The sequence below is a fragment of the Phyllobates terribilis genome, unplaced genomic scaffold (genome assembly GCF_046119375.1).
Source record: "Phyllobates terribilis strain yellow unplaced genomic scaffold, ASM4611937v1 Scaffold_468__1_contigs__length_1428546, whole genome shotgun sequence".
Taxonomy (NCBI): Eukaryota; Metazoa; Chordata; class Amphibia; order Anura; family Dendrobatidae; genus Phyllobates; species Phyllobates terribilis.
This window is the reverse complement of record NW_027363228.1, coordinates 1,032,955-1,042,555: the sequence shown is the minus strand read 5'-3', so window position 1 is coordinate 1,042,555 and position 9,601 is coordinate 1,032,955.

The following is a 9,601-nucleotide window of genomic DNA, read 5'->3' as shown; positions in this document are numbered from 1 at the left end:
ACATTGCAGACCTTCTACCAAGCGTTTAACCGTTCCTGCGGCGGAATTGCCGCTGCGGAAACGCTTAAAAAACGCGTAGTGGGCGCATAGTGGGCACACACCCTTACACGGTGAAATGAGCTGCATCTGGATCTCGTTCACCTAAAGGGACTGTCAGCACAGAATGACTGTTCAAACTAAGTCCCAACTCTCGGTGCTTCATGACGGGGCCAATCATTTATATACACCTTCCCACCTGCTTGTTTGCCCTCTATCCACACCCTCCTCTTCTTTGATTGACAGCTCTGGCTTCATAGAACCAGAGAAGGAAGGAGACAGAGGTAAAACAAGCAGGTGGGAAGGTGTATATAAAGGATTGGCCCACGCCGTGATCCACGGAGCGCTTGTACTTGGTTTCAACAGTCATTCTGTGCTGACAGTCCCTTTAAAATCAGTGTTTCCCAAACTCCAGTCCTCACGGCCCCCCACAGGTCATGTCTTCAGGATTTCCATAGTATTGCACAGGTGAGAGAATTCCTGATTCCTTGATGATACTTTCATCACATGTGTAATACTGAGGAAATCCTGAAAACCTGACCTGTTGGGGGCCATGAGGACTGGAGCTTGGGAAACACTGCTTTAAATGGAGCGGTGCTGCAGTTTTATTATTCAGCAATTAACAATTTCTTAAGCAATGAGAAAATGCAGTCCCTAATGATGTCCTCTGACAATAAGCGGATCACGGACAGCAGATGCATTGGGTTCTGCATTTCTTGGAGAATGGGATGGGGCAGCTTCTGTCTTCTCAGTGATACAATCAGGAAGGAGATGCAGCGTGAGACAATCCCTGTCTACATCTTTGATCTGATCATCAATACAGAGGGCTGATTGGTGAAGACAGAGGGAAAGGCTAATAAAATTATTAAAAAAAAACTTAGTTTTTCGGCTGGCACTTCCTCTGGGGTCAGTATGCCAACCTCATTGACTTCATAGCACTTGCCAGAGTGGGCAGACACGATTTTATTGCCTTTACACACGTCACCTCCACACAGGGCGATGCTGCTACGACGCCTCTGTAGTGATCAAACGTGGAGTCAAACAGCAGGGCTTTAAGAGGGCTGCCCTTTTCAATCTTGGGACTAAACACAAAAATAAGACATCCTGTTAAGGGGGATAAAGGTAAGTAAACCGCGTTCAGTGCAGAGTGATGAATTCCAAAAGACAAAGTTTATTCCGCCATCACATAACGTTTCGACCTGTTATAGGTCTTTATCAAGTATATACAAAGACATACAGGGATACTGATCCCCTTTAAGGAAAATCAGTGGCCAGAACCCTTTAAATTCCCCTTAAATGGTCCAAAACTGAAACTGTGGGAACAATATAATCCACTTAGGGTTCAGCAAACTTACAGTCAAGGGTTTGATAAAATTATCTACACCCTTGTGTCTCCAGAAAGCATAGCGTACGTTCACGTGCTGAAAATGCCGATCAGTGCTGGAGTGAGCGGAGGTCCGCAGCTTGTGACACTCCTGCTGTAGTGAAACTACAGGTCCCAGCAGACTGACGGTCTCTCATCAAGTTATGCTGGGAGCCGCAGGTGCACAAATAGTGCTAGAGGATCCATGTCAGAAATATGAGGCTGCCACTAGGGTTTCTCCCACAAATATGTAATCGGACGTGGAGCAGATCCGCACGTGGATGAGCCATATTCTCTATCTGTGAACATACTACTCCTTCACTCAGATTCTAAGTGGTTCTGCAGCGCATCTGTGCAGAGCAAGCTGTCAATCAAAATCCGGGCCGGGTTTACAGCCGTCGCCCCTGATATAGCGAGCGGTGCTGTGATCCAAGACTGTAGCCGCTCCGTGCACAACGATGAGTGAAGGCCGGCGGCTGCAGGGAGGAAAGAAGTTAATTTTCTCCCGATACCTACACTATCAATAAGGCGGTCGGGCAGCATTGTAACAATATTTATCTGCAGATTAACCCTATACCTGCAGGTACATAGCATTTTCCAAGGTGACAGGTTCCCTTTAATAAAGAGAAGATGGATAGAGCCGCATTAGTCCGTACTCACGGTGGAAGCCTCCTGACAACTTCTTGAAGAACACTTTCCACATTTGTTCCAAGCTTCCCCGACATCTAATAGAAATAAACAGAGAAATGAATTTCTTAATACAGTTTAGAACTCGGCTACAACGAATCAGAAGAAATGAAACCTGTTTGAAGCTGACAAGCAATCAAGCCCCTCCGTAAGCCACACAGAACATGGCTACTTATGTCATCTGCAGGTGATTAAAGGAACCTGTCATGTTGAAATGGTATAAGATCTGTAGGGGGTGTTGTAGAGCAGAGAAGTTGATCAGACTGATAGACATATCTGTGGGAAGAGAGTCAGCAAAACTGGCATTTTATGCAGTGAAAAGTCCTGCCGTATGTACACTAGTCCAGTGGGCGGTCCTACTAAGTGATTGACAGTTCCCTGTATGACCATGCAGGCAAAGATAGCTGTCAATCACTAGTAGGACCGCCCACTGGACTCATCTGTACAAACAGCAGGATTCCACTGAATAAATTGATACAGGAAAAACATCTATCTTTGTACCGTATTAGCCAGTAGATAGAAGAGTATTTAGATTTGAGAGTCCTCAGTGGTTGTTACCTTTTAATGGCTAACGGAAAAGATGGTAACACATTTCAGGCTTTCCAGACTACTCAGGTCTCAGGTCAGCCTGATGAAGAAGCCTGAGTAGGCTGGAAAGCTTGCAATTTGTTACCATCTTTTCCGTTAGCCATTAAAGGTATCAACCACTGAGGACTCTCAAATCTAATGAATAAATTACAATTTATACTGAATCTTCTCCCACAAACCTATATATCATTCTGCTAAGTTTCTCATGGATAAAACCTGCACATCTGAATGGGGCTTTAATGTTGTTATTACAATCAGGTAAACGCAGATCACAAAATCTTTCATATGATCATTTTTTTAACACCTAAAACCCCAATGGGTCGTTCTTAGACCTATGTGGCTTACCAAGCCCAATTTCTAAAAGTTGCAAGAGTGCTGTAAAATAGGAAGCTGCACATTTTTGCACAAAAATGATGCATCACAAAAGTTGTTTTTTTTGGGGGGTTTTTTTTAACACCAAAAATTGATGTCAATTCCTCGCTACATTGCCCCTTTTCCAGCCACATTTTGTAGAAAAAAATAAAAAGACAAGGTACAGACAGCGGAGTTAAATTTGCCTACAGGAATGATTTTGATCTGGAGCGCATCGTACCCGGATACAGTCACTAGCGGGAACGTCAAACATCTTCTCAATTTGTTTCTCCACCCTTTCCGGATCTGCATTCTTCAAGTCTATCTAAAAGCAAAAGTATAAATACTAATTATTTATCAAAGCTGGACAACATCTAGAAACCATAGAATAAAACTGGCTTAAAATATAGTGTGAACAAGAGTTTAGGGAGAGATGTACAACTGGCACTGGCCTATAAAAGGGATTGTGTAATCGTACAAAACTAGCAAAAATGTAAAGTGCCTGGAAAACAAGGAACGTGCCATTTACCTCTTAGTAAAATCCTATGCTTTCTCAAGAACAGAGGAATTTTAATTTCATTTTTTTTAATCAAATCATTTTTATTGAAAAACTCCAACTACAAATATTCCATCTTTCAAATAACATACACGACATAGTAATTCCATAGTAAAAATATGAACAAAGTATCTGAACTTCAATTCCCATAACCCACCCTAAACCCGAATCCCAACACTCCAGAGACAACCATTTTCAGAGCAGTTCTAGAATAACGGACTACAGCATTCGTAGAAGGGGAAGAAGATAAAAAAGTGACTAACAAAGGGGTAGCAGCGTTTTAATGTTATCATTTACTGCTTGATGCCTGAGCCGGGGAGTGCACGCTGAAAACTGTTGCAGGCTGCTGTAATCACAGGACACAAGCAAACAGCATGGCATTTCCTATCAGCAGGGAGGAAGTAAAGGGCGACAGTAATGAAAGTCTCCTCCTATTCCGCTCCATATTGAAATGAATAGTGTGCATCCTGCAAATGAGATGCATATGTAGCACCCTGAGGATTCGGCTGCTACAGGGGTATTGCACCTCAATCCAGAGGTGTGATATTCCACTCCCGGGTAAGGATGGAGTGTGGATCTGAGCTCGGTAGGCTGCATGCACTACACACATCCCATTTCCGAGGAGCAGACCGACGGTACTCCCACTTAGAAATGTGCAGGTACGACCGAGTCTGTTCCTGGCTGGAGTGGGAGGGGGGTGGTACATCCCAAGTAGTGTAGGGGCAGATAGGGGGAGCAGCCTGGGTAAAGTTAGGAGCTCATTGGGTGCTGGTCACCTGAGCTCACACATAGAGGGTGTATATAAGGTGGGCACCAACTAAGAACAGGGTCAGATGCAGAGAACAAGTCAGGAGCAGAGGAGAAGGAAAGACCCAGAGTGAGAGAGGAGAGAGAGAGACCCAGAGGCACAGAAGAACAGGACTCTAAGATCCCAAATTAAAACCCCGGGTGAAGAGTCGGCATCAGGGTACCGGAACCCAAGCTGGTGGGGGTAAAAACATTCCCCAGCCAGAGACCGGAGACCGTGGGCAGCGTTTGCCACGGTCACCCACTACATCCACCCCGAAGGCACACCACATGAAGGGTCAGGGAACCCAAGGCCAAGGGTGTCCCAACAGAAGACCCGAGGGAGCTGGACCTAGGTGGATCACTGGTGGGGACGGCCAGAGAACGGGACAGAAGGAGAGCTCAGGGCCACGCTCCGGACTTGTTTGGGGGTTGGCTGGATCCAGGACCTGGTGGACGCAGCACGGCTCGGGTGGTCACTCGGAGCTGGAGTGACCAGTACAACATCTGCAGTAAGTAAACACCCTTAACTGCATAACCCGACTCTGTCTTCACTGCCGTCTGCACTGCACCACCACAACCCCCATCCTCTGCACCTGTCCCCCCTGAGGCTATACCCCTCCCGTTGGGGGTTATCATCACAAGCTGCACCTGCATCATCAGCCTCAGCGGACCCTGCTGCAGCGGCGGCCACAGTGACCGCATCACAACGGGTGGCGTAGTCGACACAAAAGAACTCTTAATAACATCCGTAGGACTGCCACATAACACTGAGCTTGACGCCCTGGGCACGGGGCCGGGTCACAGCCGCTCGGAGACTACAACCCCCCATCTGATCCGGTGCCGGGTATTCCCCTCAAAAAGGAATATGTCCCAGGGGGCGCGTCAACTTTGGCGTAGTCGGCAGGATTACGTGCCCGCAACACCCGGGTACTGCGTGCCTGAAGAAAAGTGCAAGTTTACCTCAGAAAGAAGTCTCCCGCCGGTTCCGGAGGGTCCACACCATCGGACCCCATCACAGGTCGTGTCCCGCCGATTGTCCGCCATTTCCAGCTTGTTCCCGCCATCTGCAGAGTTTCCCGCCACTGGGCGACGCTTCCCGCCAAATCCGAAGATTTCCCGCCTTGGAAGAGCAGCGGACGCCATTATGGGCGTGCCAAAGGAGGGCAAGAGGCCGCCTCCCATCGTGGGCCGGGACAGAAAATGGCGCCAAAAGTGGAAACCGCCCCCACCAACAGAGACTGTGATGCTGGAGGTGTCTGTCAGCGTGAAAGAACTACCCCTGGAGCTGACAGTCACCGAGTTGCCCCGGGACCGCCCTCGAAGTGGGAGGAGACGAAAGGAGAGAACAAAGATGGGTGCCGCCTGGAGCAGTCTAGAGCGAGCGCACCCGGAGGCAGGAAGCCTGGAGAGGAGCAGCAGAGAATCTCACCCGGAGATGGCGAGAGAGCAGAGCAGCACCGGCCCGCTGGCCAGGAGCCTGCTGGAAGAAGAGCAGAGCAGCACCGACCCGTTGGTCAGGAGCCTGCTGGAAACCGCGACCCCACTAGGCCTAGTGGAGGTCCTTGCACAGCTCCCCCGAGACCGGGAGTGTGCACAAACTGCCCTGGAGGGCCTCGCACGGAGGATGGCCCGGGTACAGCGAGAGACATTGGCGGAGTGGAGCCGAGAGATGGCCCAGCAAACCAAGACCCGGAGCACGCCAGCCAAGATGAGGAAACAGACTGCCTCTGAGGATGGCGCGGGAGGACCAAAGGCCGGAGACGGCGCCGAGAAGGGAGCCGAACGCATGGAGGCAGGTAAAGGGGACGTCTACACCCCAAGCCGGGACACCGCTTACCTGCCCCAGCTCCCCGTCGCAGAGCCCGAAAGTCCCCCTGCTGTGCCCGAAAACGCCATGTCACCGACGCAGACTAGGCCTCAAACGGAAGCTGCCGCCGCGACCCCTGTGACGTCACACGCCTCGACCCCGAGCGTGACCAAGCAGGAAGTACCACCAGCCTGGTCGCAAGGCCTAGTACCCCCGGGCGCCGCAATACCAACAGCGCCCCCTACCTCCGCGGAGCCTCCGGCCTGGCCGCAAGGCCAGGTAGCCCAGGGCGCCGCCGTATTAACGGTGCCCTTCACCTTCCAGGTGCCCCAGGCCTGGCCGCAAGGCCTGGGCAACCCGGGCGCCACCACCACCGCGCCCATAAAACCTAAAGTGCCGCATCTGGGAGAAGATCTGTTCGCCCAACACACATGGCCGGACGGGCAGCCCTTTGTCTGGCCCAGGGAGTACTACGAACAAGAGCTCCAAAAGAGGGCAAGGCCCATGTGTGCACCCCTGATTCCGGCTCCGAAGCCCGTGATAAGGATCTCGCCCCCGCTAGCAGAAGCGCAGTTTGAGTGGGACCCCACCGGAGAAAATCTCATGGGGTTCACTCAAGAGACTCGGGCAGCCGCAGCGGAGCGTGCAGAGTGCTGCCGCCAGCAGCTCGAGGTCTTTGAGAGGGAGCGGAGAGAGAGGCGGGTCCGGGAACAACAAGCCCAGATAAGGAGCGCGGAGCAGAAGAGCCGGGCCAGGAGAGACCCCCGTGCAGCGCATTGTCCCCGCACCATCGGGACAGTGATCAAGTTCAACCAGCAGCATGGGTGGGGCTTCATCAGAGACCACAACACCCCCGGCGACGTTTTTGTAACGCGCAGAGACGTTGAGTCCCATCTGCCGGAGGGGCACAGAGGTCGTGACCTTTATATCGGGGACGAGGTCACCTTTACCCGGCACAAGTGTGCCAAAGGACCTTACGCCCTCCACGTGCACCGCCTGACGGAGGAGGAGTTGCGGTGCGAGGAGGAGGAGCAAGAGGACCCGGACGGGTCTGAAGTTACCACCAGCTATAAGCAAAGAGCAGGAGGAAGACGCCGTTGAGTGCGGCAGAGCAGGTGCTGTAAATAAGTTACCCAATCGGGGTATAAAGAAACTGAAACTGTTGCTACATATATATAGTCCCCGTTGGGACCAGCTGAGTGAACTGTTTACCCGTTTACCCCTTAATCCCACAGGCTGAGGACTGTGAGCAGCCATTCCCTTTCCCTCCTTACCTGGCCGAGGACTGATAGCGGCCAACTTCCCCTGTATATAGTTGGGCGTCCTAAAGCGCCCCCTTCCGGTTTTATAGAAAACCTGTTTTTCTAAGAGACTGTCGCACTTTTCCCGGACACACGTTGCACAGTGTCCGGAGGAGGAGGAACCAGAAACAAGAGACGACGAGAATGTTATATGAAAAGTTTTATATATATATAATGTTTTATATGTTTTATATGTTTATGAAAAAAAAATTTGTATGTTTTGGTGTTGTTTTTGTCTTACAGCCCGAGGACGTGCTGTGATTTACCAGGGGGGAATGTAGCACCCTGAGGATTCGGCTGCTACAGGGGTATTGCACCTCAATCCAGAGGTGTGATATTCCACTCCCGGGTAAGGATGGAGTGTGGATCTGAGCTCGGTAGGCTGCATGCACTACACACATCCCATTTCCGAGGAGCAGACCGACGGTACTCCCACTTAGAAATGTGCAGGTACGACCGAGTCTGTTCCTGGCTGGAGTGGGAGGGGGGTGGTACATCCCAAGTAGTGTAGGGGCAGATAGGGGGAGCAGCCTGGGTAAAGTTAGGAGCTCATTGGGTGCTGGTCACCTGAGCTCACACATAGAGGGTGTATATAAGGTGGGCACCAACTAAGAACAGGGTCAGATGCAGAGAACAAGTCAGGAGCAGAGGAGAAGGAAAGACCCAGAGTGAGAGAGGAGAGAGAGAGACCCAGAGGCACAGAAGAACAGGACTCTAAGATCCCAAATTAAAACCCCGGGTGAAGAGTCGGCATCAGGGTACCGGAACCCAAGCTGGTGGGGGTAAAAACATTCCCCAGCCAGAGACCGGAGACCGTGGGCAGCGTTTGCCACGGTCACCCACTACATCCACCCCGAAGGCACACCACATGAAGGGTCAGGGAACCCAAGGCCAAGGGTGTCCCAACAGAAGACCCGAGGGAGCTGGACCTAGGTGGATCACTGGTGGGGACGGCCAGAGAACGGGACAGAAGGAGAGCTCAGGGCCACGCTCCGGACTTGTTTGGGGGTTGGCTGGATCCAGGACCTGGTGGACGCAGCACGGCTCGGGTGGTCACTCGGAGCTGGAGTGACCAGTACAACATCTGCAGTAAGTAAACACCCTTAACTGCATAACCCGACTCTGTCTTCACTGCCGTCTGCACTGCACCACCACAACCCCCATCCTCTGCACCTGTCCCCCCTGAGGCTATACCCCTCCCGTTGGGGGTTATCATCACAAGCTGCACCTGCATCATCAGCCTCAGCGGACCCTGCTGCAGCGGCGGCCACAGTGACCGCATCACAACGGGTGGCGTAGTCGACACAAAAGAACTCTTAATAACATCCGTAGGACTGCCACATAACACTGAGCTTGACGCCCTGGGCACGGGGCCGGGTCACAGCCGCTCGGAGACTACAACCCCCCATCTGATCCGGTGCCGGGTATTCCCCTCAAAAAGGAATATGTCCCAGGGGGCGCGTCACATACAGCAAACAATTGATTTTCCATACATAGGTTTTGAGTTGACCACTGGATATACACATGTGTATCACTAATTACCAGAACTGGAAATCGAAAAAAAAGACGAGCAAGTTTGGGGTGAATCCTGCCTTCATTACTGCACAGCCGCTCAGAGGGATCGGTACTAGGAACAGCAGGAGTGCCGGCGATGGTCACAGATTTACCTGCTGCGGGACTGAAAGAGTCTGATCGCGCTCGGCTCAAAGCTTTTTACCTGGTTTACGATAGGAATAATTGAAAGCTGTGCTTCAAAGGCGAGGAAGAAGTTTGCCACCATCTATTAGAAAATAGACAAACTTAGGATAGAAACAATATGAACATATACCCTGCTATAAGTAAGTAAAAAGCAATAGGAAATATATATAATATAGGGTACTTAGTAAACATGTTTATTGATTAAAAAAAAAAAAGCCATCCCACCAGCACCAAGGTGTACCCAGTCAGTTATGTGAAGTATATAATAAAATACACTTTAGTACAATATTAGTATCTTGTCCCTTTAAATCTGCAGCTACTTCTGTCACCATGGTAACTGCATTCATACTCAGCCAATAGGATTGCTCGGTTTGAATTAGAAGAAAAAAAAAAAAGTTCTATATGGTCAGTTTGTTCCATCTCAT